Below are 26,536 nucleotides of genomic sequence, written 5' to 3'. Positions count from 1 at the left end.
CTCAACAAAGAAGCTCCCAGCTCAATAGCCTGGCCTGTTAACAAAAGATCTCCCGCTTACAGAAAGGTTTCAAAAAATGCTAGTATTTCAAAATTTTAAAATAATTGAAGTACTTTTTTTGCATCAACATTTTACCTTGATACTTACTCGCGCAATTTTTTCAAGAAAAAATACGATTGTATACTGCCTACATGAAAATGACAAAATATCCAAGTAATGAAAAATTGTTTATGGTTGGACTTCTACCTTTCAAAAAAATACAAATTTACATTTTATCTTTTTTTATAGGCTACATATGGTCATATTTGGCCTTGAGAATTTGCACGAGAAAGTATCAAGATAATATGTACATGCTTAAATTGTTTCATTTTTTAAAACCTTGAAATAGTTGCATTTTTTAATTTGAACAAAATGAGCAATCCTACCCTCGTGTCCACCAATCCGGGTCGTTGAAAACACACAGATGATGAGATGAACGGGGATGAAGATGACCACCTGAGATATGCTGAAGCTGACGTGTTCCTCCTCAGCATGCAAAACGAGGTAAAGTACTAAAGTTACTAGAGGGTGGGTCCACCTGACCACCCGAGATTGGTCTATACAAACAGATTCAACGTCCCTGTCCAGAGTTTTGACCAAATCTCCAATTACACCTCGTACAGGCACGCCCTTGCAGCGAAAAAGAAGAAGAAGCAATTTCATCAAACATTATCTTGCAATTAGCCGTCTGGTCAGAGATATCTCTGCGTACAACACTGTGAACGGGTCACCGGCCGGCACGCTAGCTAGATCCCATGGACGTCGGACGACAACTAACCTTGAAATCCCCATCACTGACAACGACTCTTGGCCTGTCACAGTGATCAGCACGGCAAATATATAAGCAAGAAGCTCGCTTCAACCCTGTAGATGTTAGATAAGCCACGCAATCGCTAGTGAACCTGAACACTAGTTCTTGATCTTAGCTAGCACAAGAATTCATGATGTGTTTCACGGCTAGGCGGCAACGTCAAGCAGAGGAGGAGCGTCGGAGAAAGGAGATGAGGCGGAGGGAGGAGGCGGAGAAGACGCCATGCTTCCGCCTGAGGAGGAACATGGCCGCCTACGAGATGGAGGAAGGGAGGAGGATCAGAAGGGCTGCGCAGAGGGCCAAGGCGATGGAGAACGCCCAAGTGGCTGGTAAGGCAAAGGGGAAAGAAAAACATTTGCCCGTACATGAGGCGAGAATGGAGAAGGAGAAGATGAGAAGGGCTAAAAAAGAGGAAGAGAAACTGAAGGCAAATGTCGAAAAGGAGAGAAAGAAGCATGAGGAGGAAGCAAAGAAAAGGCGAGAAAGAGAGGCCAGAGAGAAGGAGATGGACAAGAAGAGAAAGGAAGCTTTGAAGAGGAGAAAGACCGCGAAAGGGAAATGATGCAAGTATTTGTTATTGCTGTGACATTAATATTATGAAGTATTCACGTAACTTTTATTTTCTCGACCATATATTGATGCATATTACAAAGTTTGTTTTTTTGCAATTGGTTAGGTACCATTTACTGTGCATGCCTGCAAACTTGCTATTTGCATTTGCAAGTGTTCAATCAAAAATTATATTATCATGTTATGGATTGTGTTCGAAGTTGGAACCAAGTTCATTTATTTCCTTTTCCCCTCTTCATTTGCTTTCTTTTCCATCGATTTTTTAGGATCCTTTAAGGGACACATCCATCGTCAGTCCTATTGTATAAAAATAATGTACAAATATACTCTATTCGAAGATGTGAAAAATAAATATATAGTCTTACCTATATCTTGTGTCCACTTCCGCGTGTGTTCTGCCATAATTTGAACATGTTATTAGCACAAACTCTGTCAGGAGTGGAAGGAGAAGAACACCAAGTTCGGTACCGCTATAGCTGGCGCCGACGCCAACAACCCCCTCGTCGACGCCATCACTCCTCTTGACGGGATGATTGTATATGTTTAGAATGGCAATGAGTAGGGTATAGATAGGGTAGAGCAATACCATAAATTTGCATGCTCGTGAGTACATAATTTTATTCGCACATATACCCATGAGTATAAAACTTTACCCAGACCCACATCTGTTGGATATCCTTACCCGTTGGGTGTCCATTGGGTAGATCATCACATCCTACTGCGCACCATCACATCACAGTTGTGTTTTTCTACTCTCTACTGAGTATTTCTCTGCCTAGCGTTCACCTTTGTGGATAAAGAAAGTGAGAAATGACTAGATCTAGAGGGGAGACATGGAGTTCGCTGGCATTGTTGCCAACTCCATGTTATAACGGCGTAATAGGGAGGGCGAGTGGATCGAGAAATCGAAGGAGCATATGTCAGGTTAAAATTGGTAGGGTTTGGGTATACCTGTGGGCATATGGGTGTACCCATGCCTTACCAACAACTTGGCTAGTAGGGTATGGATACTACCCATATATACAAAAGTGTATGCATATCCTATCCATATGGGTGTACGGTACCCGCGGGTAACATACACATTGGTAAAATGTTCACCCTTAACTATGATGCATCTATGACCTCGACATTGGTGCATCCGCATCAAACAACACATGGCTGAAGGTATGAGATGACCATCATCATTTTCACTAGTCAGTTGCCCCTCCTCTTGGTTTTTCCTATCGCGTTCTCTCATACACGATCGGCAGGAAGCTAAAATCCATCTATGACTCCGGAGAATGACAATGACTCAACACTTAAAGACAACATGTTGGTAGATGTTCCGCTCAAAGATAGTGCAGCTTCTATTTAAACAAGTGTAAACATGGTTTGTGTAGACTATACTTACAAACCTGTTAACCCCAACTTCTTATACGCTCGTGAATTGCAAGAGATGAAGGAGATAAGTGTGTCGACTATACTTACAAACATGTTAACCCCAACTTCTTATACGCTCATGAATTGCAAGAGATGAAGGAGATAAGTGTATTGCATACTAAGTCCTATAATAATCTAGTATATATATTAACAAAAAAAAGTCCTACGTCCATATTTCAACTTATATGTCCTATGATTTGAGATGATGATGCTTAGAGAAATGCCCTTTCACAAAGTATTTTGGGTCGCACAAGTAGAGTTATTTGGATTTGTTTTGCAGCGTTGTTGGACTTTGTGGAATGTCAAAAATAAGATGATTGTTGAGCTGAATTTCGTCTCCCAGCCTCCCATTTTTTCCTCTAAATCATCACATAGGATTGTCGAGAGTGGATTTGGTGATCACATGGGTAGGTGTGCACCCTCTCTTTAACGTTGGATTTGCTTTAGGATTGTAACTTCACAAACGGGAATCAAACGACGTGAAATCTACTTATTCAATACAACTCTGACTTCCGATGGTCTAGGTGGGACCCGTGGGTAGAAAAGAAGCTACATAATTTTTAGTTATATAATGTGCACTGTCGATCGCTCCTAGCTCCATAATATTAGGAACAAGCAGTCCCAACCTCGACGACGAACTTCCGGTTGCCCTGCACACGCCGTTGAGATCCAGCTGCTTCACGGCCACCACCAGGTCGTCCTCGAGCCGGCCACCGTAGACGCGGCTGAAGCTGCCCTCGCCAAGGAGGCAGTCGGCGCGGAAGTTGTCCGTGGCGGCGGCGAGCTGGTCGTACGTGAAGGCACGCGCTGTAGCTCGTGATGTTGCTAGGCCGCGCTTGATGCTGAAGCGCAGGATTGTTGCGCGTCAGGCTGCCGCGTCTGGAGCCGAGCCTCTTGGACGCCGACGGCTGCAACGGCAATGGTGCCGCCTCCTTCCCATCGCCGTCCTCGTCGTCCACTGCCGACGCTGGCCTGAAGCATGCAAAGCAGCTCATCTCCGACCGCCGGGCATCGGTCGATCACCTAGAATAGGCCTTCAGTTTGGTGTCTTGTTGCCTTTCCAGAAACAACAATCTGTACGCTCCTCTTTACGCTCGGCGGTGGTGTCCCCGTGCTCGGCGGCGGCTTTCCCACAACGTGCTCGTCGGCGGAGACGTCCCCGCGCTCGACACAGCGACATCCCCGTGCTCGGCGGCGTCCCCGCGCTCGACCACAGTGTCGTCCCCGCGCTCGGCGGCGGCTTCCCCACAGCGTGCTCGACGACGGCGGCTGCCCCGCGCTCGACCACGGCGCGGTCCCCGTGCTCAGCGGTGTTGGCCCGTGCTATGGACGAACACCTCCTCTCCGCGCTAGGCGGAGCTTTCCCTGTGCCGGCGAGGGACGCCTCCTCGTCGAGCTCATCGTAGACGCACCGGCGGAGCCCTCACCGCGTTGGTCGACGGCTTGGCGCCGGCGTCCCCGCGCTAGCCGCTGCGCGCCTCCTAGTGCTCTTCAACGACGACGGCCTCCTCCTCTCTCCGGCCTCCCATTCCTCAAGTTTTCCGGCGTGGCTCCCGTGGAGATATGAGAGAGAGAGGTTATGTGATCATGAGAGGCTCGTGAGATGATAAGATATACGGAATAGGATAAAGAGCGGTGTCGTTTGGCAGATCTTAATGCATTGTCGCACCGAACAGAGCCGCGCACGGCGCCTCTCCCTAGAAAGAACACCCCTGCATCTGGTGGGAGATGGGAATAAACAAGACAGGCATTTTTTTATACCACACGCTGCCGTGTTCCCACCATAGATAACAGACAGACAACGGCGTTAGACACGTGTTAGCTAACCACCGCGTGCTCATGTACCCATCTGTGCACCAGGCTTCATTCGTCATCACATATATGCAGGAAAGCGAGCCAGGGGAGGGAGAGAAAGATGTGATGGAGTCACTAAGAAGCTTATATGCCAAGCTTAAAGAAGAGTACCGTGAAGGTTCGGGTCATAAACCACCCGAGTTGACTTCTGTCAATCAACAATCTTTCAAAAGTACATCTAGCCATGGAGACATATATGGGAGTGTTTGGTAGCCTAGAGTCCCTTAAGCCCGCATCCGGGGGAAACAAAATAGGCCGTTTGGTTGACTGTACTCCTTGGCATTGTTGCACAACATGGGTTTTAAAGCACCTCTGAACCTACCCCGGGCGGAACGACCGAATCGGTCGTTTATGTGGATCCTGCCATGTTCTCGTCGCTGGGTTGCATGCATGGGGAAGGAGAGGGAAACACCGCGTCCCTTCGGAAACACGCACCATAAATCGCCTCACAGCCCCCACTCCTTCATCTCACTCTCCCTGATCCACTCTCACCCTCAACCGATCACATCAATAGGCGGTTGCACTGCCATCGACCAATCTATCACATCATCGTGAGGAGGATTGGGACCGGATGAAGAGACGTCGGCGGCACCGACCGCGACCTTGGGTGCAACCTGCAATGCGAAAGGGACCTGCAAAGCGACTACCAGTGTGATCTCAAACTCGTCGTCGAACTTGACAATGGAGGTAAGCATGAACCACCCTCTCCCTCGCTTCTTCATTGGGGATCTGGACGAGCTCACAGGGTTCTGCACACTGCTATGATGTGCAGATTAGATCGGTTAAGGTAACCGTTAGGGTTTGGTTACAATTGATGATTGCTTGTTGTTCATCGCTATTTAGGACTAGCACAGAGATTTTTTCATGTTCACAATTTTGATTTGCTTGGATGTGCTACTTTTTGTTCGCATGTTCACATTTAATTTGCTTGTTCTTCGCTATTTAGGACTAACATGAAACTAGTATTACATCCCACAACTGCTTTTATTGTAGATGCAAATAGGGGAAGGGGATTCTGCACCTCCAGTGTTGGATCTTTCATGCTTCTGCTGATATGATTAGATCTATGTGATGACCGGTTCCTGCACCAACAACAAGGTTACTGTAGTACTTCTAGCAACAAATATTTATTATAAAGTTTGTCCCATGTAAACTTTGCAGGATGGAAACTACACAGCCCTGCAACTACGTGTCAGGCGTAGCCACGTTCGCACCCAAACCGTGATTTGGAAATAACCTACTCTATAAGTTACTAGAGGTAAAATACTTGGTAGAGTTTAAAGTGACTAAAAGTAAAAGAATTAAACAAGATTAAAGTAAACTAAGAATAAAAGTAAACATGAGCATGTGAGTTGGGTTGTGGAGTGCAACGATATGGTAAAATGAGTTCTCGGGGAATATTAGATCCAACACTAGCATTTAGACTATGTGTTTAACTTCATGAATTAGCCTTTGTTTTATGCATGTATAGGGAGGAGCTCCTAAATTGGTGATTGCAGACCAGCCATCTAATCAACCACCACTCATAACCACAGCCATGTACCAGGCTAGCCAAATGAATGCACAAACTATTAAGGGTTCAACCAAAGACCCTTGGATATGTATAAGCTTTGTGAGTCCCATTTCATGCCCCTCTAACCACATGACAGAAGATCAGCGTGAGGGTGTCACTTGGCGCCTCCCTACTACCATATTTCTAGAGGTAGTTCCCTCTGTTGTTCCTTGGGCAAATATTGCATGGAGATCTTCACACAACATCAAGAGAGAAAACTAAAACACAACATATAAACAAAGTATAACCATCTTTATTTCACATCACAATTTAGGTTAGGGTTTCACCATATCACCAAGAACAAAGAGACTACTTACATAAAGAGATACAAGGCATGATCATTGCAATGGTATGAAATGTGTACAATTGAGGTGTTATTTGGCTTGTTGGACTCATATGGACAATAGCTACAACACCATGGTTTTGGATCTTTATTTTGTGATGATGGAAAAATTATCCTTTTCCACTCCTCAAATAGCTAAGCCTGGTGCCTGTATCTCCTTCATATTATGTCCTCTTCGTTTTATTTATTCATAATCATCCATAACACCTATAAACTTATCAAAGACGAGAAAAAGTGATAAAATTCTACCTAAACTACTACTTATGCAAAACTCATATGATAATAAATAAAACACGTCATCGTGTATAATAGGCATAGTTGTAGCTAGATTAGGCATGAGATGAGTGGTAACTATGCATAAAGTGTGCTCTAAAAGTGTAGATAAATTCCACTCATCACTATGAGAGCACATAGATCAATGGGGTAATGAACATTTAACAAGAGTATGTCAATCACCTTACCAAATTCATTGTGCATGGCATTTGTTAAATATTCAATTATCTCATACACTGCTTGTTGCTATGGTAGCTGATTCATAGGTTACACTTATAAGTTATAAGGCATACATTTCATTCATTGTGTTATTCATATTTCAGGCCAATGATTAAATTGTGGCCCAAATCTAGGGAAGGAGTCAGTGAACCATGTACATTGTTCTAACATTGATTGTTAGCAATTTACTAGGTTCACTAACCCCGTCTCTAAGATTTGTGTGTTCAATGACTATACGAGGCCCTTGCTATTATCTAGCTATTGTGATGGGACAATGATTATGATATGGCTACATATTGGTGGCATAATGATATTTTTTGACCTTGCGCATTGTACAATTACTCATGTCTGTGTATAGAACTTGGTGAGAAAGAATCATTTGTGTCGCTAGGTCATTAATATGAGGCGCAGTGTTTGATAGTTCCTTCTCCTATCTATTTATATTGCTTCATGTGTTTCTTGGCCACCGATTGAATGTGTCAACCTAATAACACCACAATTACGATATCTAACCTTGTACATTGCACAGAGACTCCTCCTTGTGCATCGTACTTGATTGAACATCATTAATTGTGGTGTTCACTGTGATGTCTATCATGAGGCCTTGAATGTTTGCTTGTATTTCGTCGTTCTTAAAATGTGGCACAGTGCAAGGCAAGGGATTATCCTTAAACCTAGTCCTATGTGCAAGCATATTACTTGTACACTAGACTTGGTTTGGGGACAATCCCTTTGCCTTCTGTGTGACCCTATACATGAGACATTTTTTGTTCACTCTTGTTGTGAGCCTATGATGTATCTAAATACTAAGTGTTAGCCTTGATTGCACTATAGGTGTCTGAGATTTTTTGTTTCTTATGCAGGCAAAGATCGACCTAGTTGCACATGCAGGGGTTCTTAGTGAGGGTTCTACCAAGAAGCCGCGAGGAAGGTCGGCCAACATCGGCCACTTCCACAACGAGGTGGGTCTGGATAACTTCCTCCGCATCATCTTCGAGAGGGATCTTGGGCATGCCCCCAATCCCTTTGAAGTTTGTTGACTGGTTCGGACCCATCCCTAGGAGGATCATAGTCCTCACCAACATTACGTGCAACCGGAGGATGTCTGCCTAGTTCGAGGGCAATAGGGCGATCATCAATCAGGGGTGGGCACCCTTTTCCATTGCCCATAACCTGAGGGTTGGCTACTTCCTTGTCTTCCACAAGGAAGCCCCGAGCATCTACAGAGTGGTCATCTTCGACTACACTTGCATGAGGGCACGACTAGGTGCCTGGACCACGTAGATGCCACTAGGTTGGTCATGTAAGAAGAAGTTTGAAGCTCTCTTCCTATGTCTCGCTAGTGTCGATGAACTAAGTTCGTTTTAATTTTGTCGGAAACATGGTACTATGTTTCGATGAACTAGGATCGTGTCAGTTGTGTCTAGATCTTGCCTGAATTTCAATGTTCTTTCCTTGTGTGCTATTCTGCAATGACTGGTAACCTCACCACACCAGAGAAAAGGTTAACATGGTTAACACTAAGTTTTGGAGTGGCAACCAAACATCAGGCTCTTGGTTTTGGGCTGCTCCATCGCATTCAAAACCGGAAGACAAACAATCCCTGCCCAAATCTCTAGCGAGCCAAAAATTCCCTTCACGAGCAACCAAACGGATTGCCATTTTCTAGCTCGTGGCTCATTCCGAATGGGCAATGTACTTCAGAACCTGCTCCAAGAGAGCCCAAAAATGGGCAAAGGCTACCAAACAGGTTCTGAAGTGTTTGGTAGCCTATATGTGCCATTGGGAAAAGAATTGCAAAAGATACGTGGCTCCACAAGGCAGGTGGTGATGTGGCACACTATGTGTGCATGCATGTGTTTATTGTTGCACCTAAAACATACCTCTACACGTAAACCACGTGCTCCCATCATTTGGAGTTCAATCCTGCACCCGAAATTCATGTGTCTATGGTAACAAATATGTGGTGGATGTGTTTCGACTCCCTGGTCAAATGAAGAATAGAAAAGGGAGAATATATGATTGTTGGGTAAAGCTGCAAAATCTGCAATCGAATCGTATTATCTTATGCCAGGGAGAATCACAAGTTTTTTTTTACTAGCAAATAAGTTTGTGCGGTTCCACAGTGCAAACTAATAGAAAAAATTAAACGTATAAAGAAATATGATCGCTCGATTAAGAAAAACTTATAATTTACGAAAAAACTAAACATAAAGGATGCATGCATACCTTTGCGCACTTGCTCACCAATGCGACTCATAGAGAGCTTATAGGGGGTTTTGGTGGTGAGTTGACAACTTGTCAACATGAGAGTTATTTTATTAAAAAATACCATCTACCGTGTAAAATCAGCCATATCAGGTTGTGTTCGATCTGGGAAATTAAAATTCTCACATGATTTTCATTAATAAAATAACTCACAAAACAATCTCCAATAAAATAGCACATACATCCATAAACAAATTGAACTTCGCATCCACAATGCAGTTTTATTTAACTGCAATTGAGTTGTCTTCAAAATTGAAAATAAACTGCCTCTCAGTCCGAAAACAATGAAATGAAAGATCCAACGGCAAACTGTTGTTTCGTTTTTTCTTTTCTCAATGACAACCTTGAATGGAGGCAAGGAACAAAGGGGTTGCCTTTTTTCCTCTGATAAGTTCAGAAAAGTCAACTATACCACATCAAAGGCACCGTTGATTTTTTCCACAGCTCTGTAGTTCAGAAAAGCCCAGAATAATCTATTCATAGTTTCAGGCTGTTGAGTTCAGCCGTATGACGGAGCTGCCACCAAAATACCCAGATTCATCATGAAAAGGTAGTAGTAGTAGTAATAAGCTAGGACAGCAGCAGTCAACACAGTACCTCCCCGCAAAAATAAATTACATGAAGTGCTAGTTGCTCCTTTGTTATTAATTGAAGTTATCTGCAAGTGTGATTTTCCATCGTCAAATAGCTATAAACTAATCAGGATCTTCTAAATAAGCAAGAAGTCTTTGCTCAACCTAATCAATGTGGCATATTCAGTTAGCAAATTAAGCATTCAAATTTTGCAGTCTGCACACCAATATAGCAAACTACAATCAGAGCTTCAAACATTAACAAAATTCAGCAATGAACTACAATCAGAGATTCTGACAATTGGTTTTATCTTATATATAGAAGATGGAGGGCCTGTAGGTTTAACGCCTCACTGGTTTTTTGCAGGTTCAAGTTTCTTATATCATATCAGATTCCTTCAAAAACTTGCTATGATGCATCAAAGTTTCCAGGTCAATTAAAATGATGGCTGGATAGGAATAAAATCGTGTAGATCGTGTAGTCATCTGGATAGGTAGGCGTCTTCTGGATAGGAATAAAGTTTCCAGGTCAATTAAAATGATGCCTTGGATATGAATAATATTTATTAGATCTAAATTTGCTGCCCAGATGCGAAAGGCAGGACCATAAGACCTGAACTAATTTATGCCACCCAAAAAAGGTCTAGGAAATAATCAAATCCTTCATTTAATTCAGAAAGAACTTGGCCATGACAATCAAAGCAGGCAACCAAAGAGATCCTCACTTGTCTGGCTGATCCAGAAGGAACCTCAAACACCAGCTTCCTGTCAATTTCCGGCATTGCCTAGTCCCAAGTCCCAACGCATGCATGTATGTGGCTTTTCTTTTTCCGCGAAAACGCAAAAGACTTGCGTTTCGATGCATTGATAGATAGAAAGAAAGGTTATATGTACATGTCCATGAGAGGACGAACACCCCGCACTACAACTCGACCCAAGAAAGGAGACCTAGTCTAGGGGAGGAGCTGGCGGACACCCTGGGCTCCCGCGTCCGCCCACTGTCGCGCTTCGGTCTTGATGTCGCCGAGCAAGGAAGGCACTGAAGGCTGCGTCGTCAAAGATCACAGCATTCCGGTGCTTCCAGATCCACCACGCTGTAAGCATGATTATCGACGATGTACCTTTGCGCAACTGACGATGGGCGGTACGCACCACCTGCGACCACCACTCCGCGAAGTCCCCCTCCAAAGAAGGAGGTCCAGAGGTGGATCGGATCCACGAGAGGACCTCGAACCAGACCGTCCTAGAGAATGAGCACCCAGTGAGAAGGTGCGTCATAGTCTCCTCAGATTGGTCACACAGCGGGCATCTGGGTGCATGTGGTAGACCACGACGCGCCAGCCTCTCACCCGTCCAGCATCTGTCAAGACAGGCCAACCATATGAAGAACTTCACCCTAGGGGGCGCCCAGGATCTCCAGTTCAGCTCCCATGATGGTGAGGTGATCCCCCCCTGAAAGAGGGCCTCATAGCAAGAATGGGAGGTGTACTGGCCATCCGTCGTCCAAACCCAAGCCATCGTGTCCTGCTCCTCCGAAAGCTGGAAATCCCTCAGCCTGCTCCATAATTGCACATACTGCCATAGTGCAAGGGCACTGGGTGCTCCAGTTATGTCGGGGATCCAAGTGCGGTCTACCAGTGCCTGACGCACCGTACGCACCTTCCTCTGCCGTTTAGGAATCAGCGCGTACACCTCCGGCGCCATCTCCTTGATGGAACGGCCACCCAACCATCGGTCCTCCCAGAAGAGAGCGGACTCTCCATTGCCAACCCTCATTGTGGTGGAGGCTGCAAAGATATCCAACTAAGCCTTCGAGAACTGCATGTCCAGCCCGTTCCACGGGCGCAGGGGGTCAGTGCGCATCCTCCACAGCCAGCGCACCCTTAGGCTTATGGCCATACGTGCCAGGTCGGGGATGCCCAGCCCGCCTAGGTGCAGCGGCTGACACACCCTTGCCCAGTTCACGTGGCAGTGACCTCCATTGGCCTCTGCCCTGCCCACCCAGAGGAACCCTCGCAGGATCTTGTTAATCTGCTTGAGAGTCTTTTTGTTCAGGGCCAGAACCGTTATCTCGTGCAGCGGGATTGCCGCCAGCACGGCTCTAATCAGCGCCAAACGTCCGGCTTGCGGCATCATGGACGCCCGCCACGTCGGCAGCTTGTCAGCTAGCCTGTCCACAAGCGGGTGGAAGGTCTCGGCCGACAGACGCCTTGTAGACAGGGGAATACCCAAGTACTTCACGGGGAAAGGCGCTAGCTGGCATTCCATGTGCACCGCCGCAGCCCCAGCCTCCTCCTCCGAGCACGCAATCGGGGACACCGAGCATTTAGCGAAGTTGGTGCGCAAGCCGGAGGCCTGTCCAAACAGCTCCAGGATGCCGCGTACCGCACTCAACTCTGCATCGTCCGGGTGACAGAAGATCACCACATCATCCGCATAGAGCGACACGGAGGTCGCCAGATCCCGCCGCGCCAACCGTCGCAGCACACCCAACTCATATGCCTTGGCCAGTACCTTGTTGAGCGAGTTCATCACTAGGACAAACAGGGATGGCGACAGGGGGTCCCCCTGTCTCAGTCCCCTCCGATGCCAGACCGAGGGTCCTAGCTCGCCATTGAACAACACCCGAGTACTAGCCGTGGCCAACAGCAGAGAGACAAGCTCTCGGAACCTCGGGCCAAACCCTATCTTCTGGAGAACCTCCATGAGGAATCCCCAGGACACCGAGTCAAAGGCCCGAGCAATATCCAGCTTCAGCATCACCCTCGGCTCCTTCTCCCTCTGCAGGAAGTGGGCTGTTTGCTGTCGTGGATGCATCTTTTGCGAATGAAGGCGCATTGGTTGCGGTCCACCAGCGACTCCATCCGAGGTGCCAGCCTAGTAGCCAGGATCTTCGCCACCAGCTTGGCAAAGATGTGGATGAGGCTTATCGGCCTGTAATCACCTAGCGTCGTAGCGCCCGGGCGCTTGGGCAGCAACACCATCAAAGCCTGATTAAGGCCTTGGAATCCGCGCCCACACATCGTGTAAAGCTTGTCAAAAGCCGCCATGAAGTCAGCCTTGACCACCCTCCAACATTTCTGCAGGAATTCAGCCGTAAACCCGTCGGAGCCGGGAGCTTTGCCTGGCGGCAAGTGCTTGATCACCTCCCAAACCCCCTCTTCCGTGAACGCCACCTCGAGCTCGGATAGATCCTCTGTAGTGACACCCAGAAAATCTAAGTCCAGTGAGTGAGCCCTTGCCACCGAGGTGCCAAGTAGGTCCTCAAAGTGTGCTAAGGTAGCTCCTGCCATGGCCGCATGGTCGGAAACAACCGTGTTATACACACTCAAACTGTGGATCACATTCTTCTGGCGCCTATAGGCTGCATGTGTTGCTGTCAGAAACCCACCGGCGAGTAGCGACGGGCAACACCGTAGAGCCGGGAGGCTCCCAGGACTGCGGTGGACCCTGGTCCCTCGGGCGACGGCCCGCAATGCCTTCTGGTACACGTTCTGGTGCTTACGAGGGCGTGCCACCTGACCTATACCCGGTCGTGAAGGTGATGGATTGCTTCGACTAGTTTCCTGCATGGCAAACACGTAAACATTAAATACGAGCCCCGATCGGCTCTTAAGTTGTTTCGTGGATCGGCTCAAAGAGCCGATTGCCCCATGGTTCACGTTAGATTTATAATGACATGGGGATCATGCTTAATCAATATCAAGCTAAACTAATCTACGATAGTCTAGGGTTTTCACCGTATAACCGGAACATCCTACGCGTAGTTGAGCCTAGCAAATACGTAAGATGATGGAAAACCAGCCCTAAAGAGGCCTAAAAACCAACATGAAGTTGATCCCCGGAACAATCCCTCTAGGGCTTAATAAACCACACCTTACGCACTACCGGATCGTTCAACCCGTTTATAAGGCCTAACCATACGGATATCAAACCAATCCTAGAAGAACAAGGAACAACTATAATGGATTAGATCTACTAAATAAAGAACAAGCAAGATGCTGCCCTTACACCTAAAATAGGTGTAAGGGCAGCTAGGTATCGAGGGGCAGCGTAGCTAAATAAGTGCATCATGAAAGCATCGACGTCAGCCCCAAAACGCCTAAGATAAGGGTGTTGCTCGCCATCAAAAAGGCTTCAGTACGAGCAACACCAACAACGAATAAACTGATACTGCCTAGATCGCAAGATGCGATCTAGGCAGCATGTTGCTTACCCGGGAGAAACCTCGAAACAAGGGGTGGCGATGCGCCTAGATTGATTGGTTGTGAACGTGATCGTCCTCCTTTCTCAATAACCCTAGATACATATTTATAGTCCGTAGACTTTCTAACTTGGGAATAAACCCAACCGTGTACGAGCTAAACTCTATCTCTTAATTCTAACCGACACGTAACCTACTATAATTTACAGATACACGGGCAATCTAGCCCAATTTCTCGCACAAGGCCAGTTCAGAGACACTTCAATATACATGTCTTCTGAGCCCATCTTCGGTCACGGCCCACCTCCTGCTCTGGCTAAATTCCGGTGGTAACACATGCCCCCCTGGTTTTGGCAATGATAATTTCAAAACCACTCTGTTTTTCCTTCGTAAGGTCATGTCGTGGCAGAGCAGAACCGTCGCAGTATCCTTCATCATGATGCCTTGCCTTCTCAACTTCTCTGCACGATTTGACAGATTTGGCACCATGTCCTCGGAAACCGCCACAACATTAAATCTCCACTATATCCCCTTTTATTTAACCGCGCCGAGCAGTTCGCCTCTTCATCCTCTTGCTCAGTACTAGCCATCGAAAAGCCCTCTTCTACCATGGACTCATCCTCCTCCTCTGCCTCATCGGCTCTCTGATACGTCTCCGACGTATCGATAATTTCTTACGTTCCGCGCTACATTATTGATGATATCTACATGTTTTATACACATTATATGTCGTATTTATGCATTTTCCGGCACTAACCTATTAACGAGATGCCGAAGAGCCGCTTGCTTCGTTCTGTTGTTTTTGGTTTCGTAAATCCTAGTAAAGAAATATTCTCGAATTGGACGAAATCAACGCCCGGGGTCCTATTTTGCCACGAAGCTTCCGTAAGACCGAGGAGAGTCGAAGTGGGGCCACGAGGTGGCGACACACCAGGCGGCGCGGCCCGGCCCCGGCCGCGCCGGCTCGTGGTGTGGGCCCCTCGTGCCGCCTCTTTACCCGCCCTTCCGCCTACTTAAAGCCTCCGTCGCGAAACCCCCAGCACCGAGAACCACGATACGGAAAACCCTATCGAGACGCCGCCGCCGCCAATCCCATCTCGGGGGATTCTGGAGATCACCTCCGGCACCCTGCCGGAGAGGGGAATCATCTCCCGGAGGACTCTTCACCGCCATGGTCGCCTCCGGAGTGATGAGTGAGTAGTTCACCCCTGGACTATGGGTCCATAGCAGTAGCTAGATGGTTGTCTTCTCCTTATTATGCTTCATTGTCGGATCATGTGAGCTGCCTAACATGATCAAGATCATCTATCTGTAATTCTATATGTTGTGTTTGTCGGGATCCGATGGATATAGAATACTATGTTATGTTAATTATCAAGTTATTACCTATGTGTTGTTTATGATCTTGCATGCTCTCCGTTATTAGTAGAGGCTCTGGCCAAGTTTTTGCTCTTAACTCCAAGAGGGAGTATTTATGCTCGATAGTGGGTTCATGCCTCCATTAAATCTGGGACGATGTGACTGAAAGTTCTAAGGTTGTGGATGTGCTCGTTGCCACTAGGGATAAAACATTGATGCTATGTGTAAGGATGTAGTTATTGATTACATTACGCACCATACTTAATGCAATTGTCTCGTTGTTTTGCAACTTAATACCGGAAGGGGTTCGGATGATAACCTCGAAGGTGGACTTTTAGGCATAGATGCATGCTGGATAGCGGTCTATGTACTTTGTCGTAATGCCCAATTAAATCTCACTATATTTATCATGTCATGTATGTGCATTGTTATGCCCTCTCTATTTGTCAATTGCCGGACTGTAATTTGTTCACCCAACATGCTTTTATCTTATGGGAGAGACACCTCTAGTGAACTGTGGACCCCGGTCCTATTCTTTACATCGCATACAATCCATCGCAATTGTTCTTTACTGTTTTCTCGCAAACAATCATCTTCCACACAATACGGTTAATCCTTTGTTACGAGCAAGCCGGTGAGATTGACAACCTCACTCGTTTCGTTGGGGCAAAGTACTTTGGTTGTGTTGTGCGAGTTCCACGTTGGCGCCGGAATCCCTGGTGTTGCGCCGCATTACATTTCGCCACCATCAACCTTCAACGTGCTTCTTGGCTCCTCCCGGTTCGATAAACCTTGGTTTCTTTCTGAGGGAAAACTTGCTACTGTCTGCATCACACCTTCCTCTTGGGGTTCCCAACGGACGTGTGTCAACTGCACGCATCAAGCTAAATTTCTGGCGCCGTTGCCGGGGAGATCAAGACACGCTGCAAGGGGAGTCTCCACAATCCAATCTCTTTACTTTGTTTTTGTCTTGCTTTATTTTATTTACTTATTTGTTTGCTGCATTATATCAAAACACAAAAAAATTAGTTGCTAGCTTTACTTTATTTACTGTCTTGCACTCTATATCAAAAACACAAAAAAATTAGTTACTTGCATTTATTTTATCTAGTTTGCTTTATTTACTACTGTTAAAATGGCCACTCCTGAAAATACTAAGTTGTGTGACTTCACAACCACAAATAATAATGATTTCTTATGCACACCTATTGCTCCACCTCGCTACTACAAGCAGAATTCTTTGAAATTAAACCTCGCTTTATCGAATCTTGTTATGAGAGAGCAATTTTCTGGTGTTAGTTCTGATGATGCTGCTACCCATCTCAATAAATTTGTTGAATTGTGTGAAATGCAAAAGTATAAAGATGTAGATGGTGACATTATAAAATTAAAATTGTTTCCTTTCTCATTAAGAGGAAGAGCTAAAGATTGGTTGCTATCTCTGCCTAAGAATAGTATTGATTCATGGACTAAATGCAAGGATGCTTTTATTGGTAGATATTATCCCCCTGCTAAAATTATATCTTTGAGGAGTAGCATAATGAATTTTAAACAATTGGATAATGAGCATGTTGCACAAGCTTGGGAAAGAATGAAATCTTTGGTTAAAAATTGCCCAACCCATGGACTGACTACTTGGATGATCATCCAAACCTTTTATGCAGGACTGAACTTTTCTTCGCGGAACTTATTGGATTCAGCTGCTGGAGGTACCTTTATGTCCATCACTTTGGGGGCGGCAACAAAGCTTCTTGATAATATGATGATTAATTACTCTGAATGGCACACGGAAAGAGCTCCACAAGGTAAGAAGGTAAATTCTGTCGAAGAAACCTCTTCCTTGAGTGATAAGATTGATGCTATTATGTCTATGCTTGTGAATGGTAGGACTAATGTTGATCCTAATAATGTTCCGTTAGTTTCATTGGTTGCCCAAGAAGAACATGTTGATGTAAACTTCATTAAAAATAATAATTTCGACAACAATGCTTATTGGAACAATTCTAGTAATAACTATAGGCCATATCCTTATAATAATGGTAACGGTTATGCTAATTCTTATGGGAATTCTTACAACAATAATAGGAACACACCCCCTGGACTTGAAGCCATGCTTAAAGAATTTATTAGTACACAAACCGTTTTTAACAAATCCGTTGAGGAAAAGCTTGATAAAATTGATATTCTTGCTTCTAGAGTTGATAGACTTGCCTCCGATGTTGATCTTTTAAAATTGAAAGTTATGCCTAATAAGGATATTGATAATAAGATTACTACTACAGCAAATGCCATCCAAGTTAGAATTAATGAGAATATAAGATTAATGGCTGAATTGCGTGCTAGGTGGGATAGAGAAGAAAATGAAAAACTAGCTAAAGAGAATAATGTAGCTAAAGTTTGGACTATTACCACCACAAGTAATGTTGATTCCTCACATGTCGCTGCACCTCCTACTATCAATGGTAAAATAATTGGTGTTGGCAATGTTTCTGCTCCTAGTGCAAAGCGTACAAAACTGCCTGAAATTGCTAAAACTGCTGAAATTGCTTGTGATAAAACTGCTGAAATTTTTTCCAACCTTCGGGACAATGATCCCATTGCTGTAGCTCATAATGATTTAGATTTTGATGATTGTCACATCTCTGAAGTTTTAAAGTTCTTACAAAAACTTGCTAAGAGTCCTAATGCTAGTGCTATAAATTTGGCCTTTACAAAACATATTACAAATGCTCTCATAAAAGCTAGAGAAGAGAAACTAAAACTTGAAACCTCTATTCCTAGGAAGTTAGAAGATGGTTGGGAGCCCATCATTAAAATGAGGGTCAATGATTTGGATTGTAATTCTTTATGTGATCTTGGTGCAAGTATTTCTGTTATGCCTAAGAAAGTCTATGATATGCTTGACTTGCCACCATTGAAAAATTGTTATTTGGATGTTAATCTCGCTGATAATGCTAAAAAGAAACCTTTGGGGAGAGTTGATAATGTTCATATTATGGTTAACAATAACCTTGTCCCCGTTGATTTTGTTGTCTTGGATATTGAATGCAATGCATCTTGCCCCATTATATTGGGAAGACCTTTTCTTCGAACCGTTGGTGCTACTATTGATATGAAGGAAGGTAATATTAAATATCAATTTCCTCTCAAGAAAGGTATGGAACACTTCCCTAGAAAAAGAATGAAGTTACCTTATGAATCTATTATTAGAGCAAATTATGATGTTGATGCTTCATCTCTTGATAACACTTGATTTACACTTTCTGCGCCTAGCTGAAAGGCGTTAAAGAAAAGCGCTTATGGGAGACAACCCATGTTTTTACTACAATATTTTTGTTTTATATTTGAGTCTTGGAAGTTGTTTACTACTGTAGCAACCTCTCCTTATCTTAGTTTTGTGCTTTGTTGTGCCAAGTAAAGTCTTTGATAGTAAGGTTCATACTAGATTTGGATTACTCGCGCAGTTGCTGCATTTCTTTGTCTGTCACGAATTTCGACCTGCCTCCCCAGTAGGTAGCTCAGAAAATTAAGCCAATTTACGTGCGTGATCCTCAGATATGTACGCAACTTTCATTCAATTTGGGCATTTTCATTTGAGCAAGTATGGTGCCTCAATAAAATCCATCTTTACGGACTGTTCTGTTTTGACAGATTCTGCCTTTTATTTCGCATTGCCTCTTTTGCTATGTTGGATGAATTTCTTTGATCCATTAATGTCCAGTAGCTTTATGCAATGTTCAGAAGTGTTAAGAATGATTATGTCACCTCTGAACATGTTAATTTTTATTGTCCACTAACCCTCTAATGAGTTGTTTCGAGTTTGGTGTGAAGGAAGTTTTCAAGGATCAAGAGAGGAGTATGATACAATATGATCAAGGAGAGTGAAAGCTCTAAGCTTGGGGATGCCCCGTGGTTCACCCCTGCATATTCTGAGAAGACTCAAGCGTCTAAGCTTGGGGATGCCCAAGGCATCCCCTTCTTCATCGACAACATTATCGGGTTCCTCCCCCGAAACTATATTTTTATTCCATCACATCTTATGTACTTTGCTTGGAGCGTCGGTTTGTTTTTGTTTTTGTTTTTGTTTGAATAAAATGGATCCTAGCATTCATTGTGTGGGAGAGAGACATGCTCCGCTGTTGCATATGGAAAAATATGTCCTTAGGCTTTACTCATAGTATTCATGGCGAAGGTTGAATATTCTTCGTTAAATTGGTATATGGTTGGAATCGGGAAATGCTACATGTAGTAATTCTAAAATGTCTTGGATAATGTGATACTTGGCAATTATTGTGCTCATGTTTAAGCTCTTGCATCATATACTTTGCACCCATTAATGAAGAAACACATAGAGCTTGCTAAAATTTGGTTTGCATATTTGGTCTCTCTGAAGTCTAGATAATTTCTAGTATTGAGTTTTGAACAACAAGGAAGACGGTGTAGAGTCTTATAATGTTTACAATATGTCTTTTATGTGAGTTTTGCTGCACCGGTTCATCCTTGTGTTTGTTTCAAATAACCTTGCTAGCCTAAACCTTGTATCGAGAGGGAATACTTCTCATGCATCCAAAATCCTTGAGCCAACCACTATGCCATTTGTGTCCACCATACCTACCTACTACATGGTATTTCTCCGCCATTCCAAAGTAAATTGCTTGAGTGCTACCTTTAAATTTCCATCATTCGCCTTTGCAATATATAGCTCATGGGACAAAATAGCCTAAAAACTATTGTGGTATTGAATATGTACTTATGCACTTTATCTCTTATTAAGTTGCTTGTTGTGCGATAACCATGTTCCTGGGGACGCCATCAACTCTTTGTTGAATATCATGTGAGTTGCTATGCATGTCCGTCTTGTCTGAAGTAAGAGAGATCTACCACTTTAATGGTTAGAACATACATATTGTTAGAGAAGAACATTGGGCCGCTAACTAAAGCCATGAATCATGCTGGAAGTTTCAGTTTTGGACATATATCCTCAATCTCATATGAGAACACTAATTGTTGCCACATGCTTATGCATTAAAGAGGAGTCCATTATCTGTTGTCCATGTTGTCCCGGTATGGATGTCTAAGTTGAGAATAATCAAAAGCGAGAAATCCAAAATGCGAGCTTTCTCCTTAGACCTTTGTACGTGCGGCATGGAGGTACCCCTTTGTGACACTTGGTTAAAACATGTGTATTGCGATGATCCGGTAGTCCAAGCTAATTAGGACAAGGTGCGGGCACTATTAGTATACTATGCATGAGGCTTGCAACTTGTAAGATATAATTTACATAACTCATATGCTTTATTACTACCGTTGACAAAATTGTTTCATGTTTTCAAAATAAAAGCTCTAGCACAAATATAGCAATCGATGCTTTCCTCTTTGAAGGACCTTTCTTTTACTTTTATGTTGAGTCAGCTTCACCTATTTCTCTCCACCTCAAGAAGCAAACACTTGTGTGAACTCGTGCATTGATTCCTACATACTTGCATATTGCACTTGTTATATTACTCTATGTTGACATTTATCCATGAGATATACATGTTACAAGTTGAAAGCAACCGCTGAAACTTAATCTTCCTTTGTGTTGCTTCAATACCTTTACTTTGATTTATTGCTTTATGAGTTAACTCTTATGCAAGACTTATTGATGCTTGTCTTGAAGTACTATTCATGAAAAGTCTTTGCTTTATGATTCATTTGTTTACTCATGTCATTACCATTGTTTTGATCGCTGCATTCATTACATATGCTTACAATAGTATGATCAAGGTTATGATGGCATGTCACTCCGTAAATTATCTTTGTTATCGTTTACCCGCTCGGGACGAGCGTAACTAAGCTTGGGGATGCTGATACGTCTCCGACGTATCGATAATTTCTTATGTTCCATGCTACATTATTGATGATATCTACATGTTTTATACACATTATATGTCGTATTTATGCATTTTCCGGCACTAACCTATTAACGAGATGCCGAAGAGCCAGTTCTCTGTTTTTCGCTGTTTTTGGTTTCGTAAATCCTAGTAAAGAAATATTCTCGGAATTGGACGAAATCAACGCCCGTGGTCCTATTTTGCCACGAAGCTTCCGGAAGACCGAGGAGAGTCGAAGTGGGGCCACGAGGTGGCGACACACCAGGCGGCGCGGCCCAGGCCCCGGCCGCGCCGGCCCGTGGTGTGGGCCCCTCGTGCCGCCTCTTACCTGCCCTTCCGCCTACTTAAAGCCTCCGTCGCGAAACCCCCGCACCGAGAGCCACGATACGGAAAACCTCACCGAGACGCCGCCGCCGCCAATCCCATCTCGGGGGATTCTGGAGATCACCTCCGGCACCTCGCCGGAGAGGGGAATCATCTCCCGGAGGACTCTTCACCGCCATGGTCGCCTCCGGAGTGATGAGTGAGTAGTTCACCCCTGGACTATGGGTCCATAGCGAGTAGCTAGATGGTTGTCTTATCCTCATTATGCTTCATTGTCGGATCTTGTGAGCTGCCTAACATGATCAAGATCATCTATCTCGTAATTCTATATGTTGTGTTTGTCGGGATCCGATGGATAGAGAATACTATGTTATGTTAATTATCAAGTTATTACCTATGTGTTGTTTATGATCTTGCATGCTCTCCGTTATTAGTAGAGGCTCAGGCCAAGTTTTTGCTCTTAACTCCAAGAGGGAGTATTTATGCTCGATAGTGGGTTCATGCCTCCATTAAATCTGGGACAGTGACAGAAAGTTCTAAGGTTGTGGATGTGCTGTTGCCACTAGGGATATGATACGTCTCCGACGTATCGATAATTTCTTATGTTCTATGCCATATTATTGATGATACCTACATGTTTTATGCACACTTTATGTCATATTCGTGCATTTTCTGGAACTAACCTATTAACAAGATGCCGAAGTGCCAGCTGCTCGTTTTCCGCTGTTTTTGGTTTCGAAATCCTAGTAACGAAATATTCTCGAATTGGACGAAATCAAAGCCCGGGGCCTATTTTCTCACGAAGCTTCCGGAAGTCCGAAGGAGAGACGAAGAGGGGCCACGGAGGGGCCACACTATAGGGCGGCGCGGCCCCCCTGGCCGCGCGGCCCCGTGGTGTGGGGCCCCCGTGCCGCCTCTTGACCTGCCCTTCCGCCTATAAAAAGTCTCCGTGATGAAACCCCCGATGCGAGAGCCACGATACGGAAAACCTTACCGAGACGCCGCCGCCGCCGATCCCATCTCGGGGGATCCGGAGATCGCCTCCGGCACCCTGCCTGAGAGGGGAATCATCTCCCGGAGGACTCTACACCGCCATGGTCGCCTCCGGAGTGATGAGTGAGTAGTTCACCCCTGGACTATGGGTCCATAGCAGTAGCTAGATGGTTGTCTTCTCCTCATTGTGCTTCATTGTTGGATCTTGTGAGCTGCCTAACATGATCAAGATCATCTATCTGTAATTCTATATGTTGTGTTTGTCGGGATCCGATGGATAGAGAATACTATGTCATGTTAATTATCAAGTTATTACATATGTGTTGTTTATGATCTTGCATGCTCTCCGTTTCTAGTAGAGGCTCTGGCCAAGTTTTTACTTTTAACTCCAAGAGGGAGTACTTATGCTCGATAGTGGGTTCATGCCTGCATTGACACCCGGGACAAGTGACGAAAGTTCTAAGGTTGTGTTGTGCTGTTGCCACTAGGGATAAAACATTGGCGCTATGTCCGAGGATGTAGTTGTTGATTACATTACGCACCATACTTAATGCAATTGTCTGTTGTTTAGCAACTTAATACCGGAGGGGTTCGGATGATAACCCGAAGGTGGAATTTTTAGGCATAGATGCAATTGGATGGCGGTCTATGTACTTTGTCGTAATGCCCAATTAAATCTCACTATACTTATCATGTCATGTATGTGCATTGTTATGCCCTCTCTATTTGTCAATTGCCCGATCTGTAATTTGTTCACCCAACATGCCTTTATCTTATGGGAGAGACACCTCTAGTGAACTGTGGACCCCGGTCCATTCTTTAATACTGAAATACAAATCTGCCGCAATACTTGTTTTACTCGTTTTCTCTGCAAACAATCATCTTCCACACAATACGGTTAATCCTTTGTTACAGCAAGCCGGTGAGATTGACAACCTCACTCGTTTCGTTGGGGCAAAGTACTTTGGTTGTGTTGTGCGAGGTTCCACGTTCGCGCCGGAATCTCCGGTGTTGCGCCGCACTACATCCCGCCGCCATCAACCTTCAACGTGCTTCTTGGCTCCTCCTGGTTCGATAAACCTTGGTTTCTTTCTCGAGGGAAAACTTGCTGCTGTGCGCATCATACCTTCCTCTTGGGGTTGCCCAACGAACGTGTGAAATACACGCCATCAAGCTCTTTTCCGGCGCTCGTTGCCGGAGATCAAGACACGCTGCAAGGGGAGTCTCCACTTCTCAATCTCTTTACTTTGTTTTTGTCTTGCTTTATTTTATTTACTACTTTGTTTGCTGCATTATATCAAAACACAAAAAAATTAGTTGCTAGCTTTACTTTATTTACTGTCTTGTTTGCTATATCAAAAACACAAAAAAATTAGTTTACTTGCATTTACTTTATCTAGTTTGCTTTATTTACTATTGCTAAAATGGCCACCCCTGAAAATACTAAGTTGTGTGACTTCACTAGCACAAATAATAATGATTTCTTATGCACACCTATTGCTCCACCTGCTACTACAGCAGAATTCTTTGAAATTAAACCTGCTTTACTTAATCTTGTCATGAGAGAGCAATTTTCTGGTGTTAGTTCCGATGATGTTGCTGCCCATCTCAATAATTTTGTTGAACTATGTGAAATGCAAAAGTATAAAGATGTAGATGGTGATATTATAAAATTAAAATTGTTTCCTTTCTCATTAAGAGGAAGAGCTAAAGATTGGTTGCTATCTCTGCCTAAGAATAGTATTGATTCATGGACTAAATGCAAGGATGCTTTTATTGGTAGATATTATCCCCCTGCTAAAATTATATCTTTGAGGAGTAGCATAATGAATTTTAAACAATTAGATAATGAACATGTTGCTCAAGCTTGGGAAAGAATGAAATCTCTGGTTAAAAATTGCCCAACCCATGGATCGACTACTTGGATGATCATCCAAACCTTCTATGCAGGACTAAATTTTTCTTCGCGGAATTTATTGGATTCAGCTGCTGGAGGTACCTTTATGTCCATCACTCTTGGTGAAGCAACAAAGCTCCTTGATAATATGATGGTTAATTACTCTGAATGGCACACGGAAAGAGCTCCACAAGGTAAGAAGGTAAATTCGGTTGAAGAATCCTCTTCCTTGAATGATAAGGTTGATGCTATTATGTCTATGCTTGCGAATGATAGGACTAATGTTGATCCTAACAATGTTCCATTAGCTTCATTGGTTGCTCAAGAAGAACATGTTGATGTGAACTTCATTAAAAATAATAATTTCAACAACAATGCTTATCTGAACAATTCTAGTAATAACTATAGGCCATATCCTTATAATAATGGTAACGGTTATGCTAATTCTTATGGGAATTCTTACAACAATAATAGGAATACACCCCCTGGACTTGAAGCCATGCTTAAAGAATTTATTAGTACACAAACTGCTTTTAACAAATCTGTTGAGGAAAAGCTCAATAAAATTGATATTCTTGTTTCTAGAGTTGATAGTCTTGCCTCCGATGTTGATCTTTTGAAATCGAAAGTTATGCCTAATAGGGATATTGAAAATAAAATTGTTACTACAGCAAATGCCATCCAAGTTAGAATTAATGAGAATATAAGATTAATGGCTGAACTGCGTGCTAGGTGGGATAGAGAAGAAAATGAAAAACTAGCTAAAAAAGAAAATGTAGCTAAAGTTTGGACTATTACCACCACTAGCAATGCTAATGATTCATATGTTGCTGCACCTCCTACTATCAATGGTAAAATAATTGGTGTTAGCAATGTTTCTACTCCTAGTGCAAAGCGCGCAAAATTACCTGAAACTGCTAAAACTGCTGAAACCGCTTGTGATAAAACTGCTGAAATTTTTTCCAACCTTGGGGATGATAATCCCATTGCTTTAGATTGTAATGATTTAGATTTTGATGATTGCCATATCTCTGAAGTTATAAAGTTCTTACAAAAACTTGCTAAGAGTCCCAATGCTAGTGCTATAAATTTGGCTTTCACAAAACATATTACAAATGCTCTCATAAAAGCTAGAGAAGAGAAACTAAAACTTGAAACTTCTATTCCTAGAAAGCTAGAGGATGGTTGGGAGCCCATCATTAAAATGAGAACCAAAGATTTTGATTGTAATGCTTTATGTGATCTTGGTGCAAGTATTTCTGTTATGCCTAAAAAAGTCTATGATATGCTTGACTTGCCACCATTGAAAAACTGTTATTTGGATGTTAATCTCGCTGATAATGCTAAAAAGAAACCTTTGGGGAAAGTTGATAATGTTCATATTATGGTTAACAATAACCTTGTCCCCGTTGATTTTGTTGTCTTGGATATTGAATGCAATGCATCTTGCCCCATTATATTGGGAAGACCTTTTCTTCGAACCGTTGGTGCTACTATTGATATGAAGGAAGGTAATATTAAATATCAATTTCCTCTCAAGAAAGGTATGGAACACTTCCCTAGAAAGAGAATGAAGTTACCTTATGATTCTATTATTAGAACAAATTATGATGTTGATGCTTCATCTCTCGATGTTACTTGAGTTACACTTTCTGCGCCTAGCTGAAAGGCGTTAAAGAAAAGCGCTTATGGGAGACAACCCATGTTTTTTTTACTACAGTATTTTGTTTTATATTTGTGTCTTGGAAGTTGTTTACTACTGTAGCAACCTCTCCTTATCTTAGTTTTATGTTTTGTTGTGCCAAGTAAAGTCTTTGATAGAAAAGTAAGTACTAGATTGGGATTATCTGCGCAGTTCCGTGAATTCTTTGCTTGTCACGAATCTGGGTCTATCTTCCTGTAGGTAGCTCAGAAAATTACGCCAATTTACGAGCATGATCCTCAGATATGTACGCAACTTTCATTC

This window comes from Lolium rigidum, chromosome 7 (genome assembly GCF_022539505.1).
Source record: "Lolium rigidum isolate FL_2022 chromosome 7, APGP_CSIRO_Lrig_0.1, whole genome shotgun sequence".
Classification (NCBI taxonomy): Eukaryota; Viridiplantae; Streptophyta; class Magnoliopsida; order Poales; family Poaceae; genus Lolium; species Lolium rigidum.
The sequence above is the reverse complement of the archived record's forward strand: the minus strand, read 5'-3'. Positions refer to the sequence as shown.